Genomic DNA, 975 nt, shown 5'->3' with positions numbered 1-975 from the left:
TGCAGACACTTCCGTCGCATTCGTAGGGGCAGGCCAGTTCAGGATAACCTGAACCTTGCCGTCATCTAAGCTCTTGCCCTCTGCATTGATAACATGTCCTAAGAACTTCACTTCTGGCTGGAACCAGTCACATTTGCTATCCTTAATGTAGAGCTGGTTGTCTTGTAGTTTCTTGAGCACTATCTCCACATGCCGAGCATGCTCCTCTACGCTATTGCTGTATATCAGTATATCATCTAGAAAACACACCATCCACTGATCAAGGTACTCTCGAAACACGTCGTTGATCAGGGTCTGGAAGGTAGCTGGTGCGTTGCACAGCCCGAAGTAATCATTACTAGCCTACAAAGCTTCATTCAGCACACAGACCGGCCGCCTCTTGCTCGAGGGCGGCCCACTTTGGCCTGGGCAACCCGGGCCGCCCTCCCCCCCCCGGGCGCATGTTCGGTGTTGGAGGGGTGTGCCCAGCGATAGGGGGCCCCTGAAGGCATGCGCCGAGGCCGGGAAGCGTGGTTCGGCGCTGCTGCACGCTTGGCGATTTGAACAGAACCACGTGCCGCCGAGCTGCGGCCGCAGTTTCCGGCCCACGGTCTACGGTCGCAAGCCACGGGACTCGGCGGCACGGCGTTTGGGCCCAAGCTTGCTGCCGCCGCCGCCGCCGCGCTGCCCCCCGGGCACGGCGGCGGCGGCGGCACGCTGCGACGCCCCCGTGCTGCCGAGCTGCGGCCGTAGTTTCCTGCCAGAAGGCCACAGCCACGGGACTCGGCGGCACGGCGTTTCGGTCCACGGCTTGCTGCCGCCGCCGTCGCAGGGGTGCTGCCTGCGGCGGCGGCGGCACGGCGTTTGGGTCCACGGCTTGCTGCCGCTGCCGCCGCCGCAGGGGTGCTGCCTGCGGCGGCGGCGGTAGCGCACGTGGCAACCCCCCGCGTTTCCTTGCCTCCCATCCACCGGACCCCGTCCTGCGCTTCACTTTGG

This window comes from Chlorella variabilis, assembly GCF_000147415.1.
Source record: "Chlorella variabilis unplaced genomic scaffold CHLNCscaffold_1, whole genome shotgun sequence".
Classification (NCBI taxonomy): Eukaryota; Viridiplantae; Chlorophyta; class Trebouxiophyceae; order Chlorellales; family Chlorellaceae; genus Chlorella; species Chlorella variabilis.
This window is presented reverse-complemented; position numbering follows the sequence as displayed.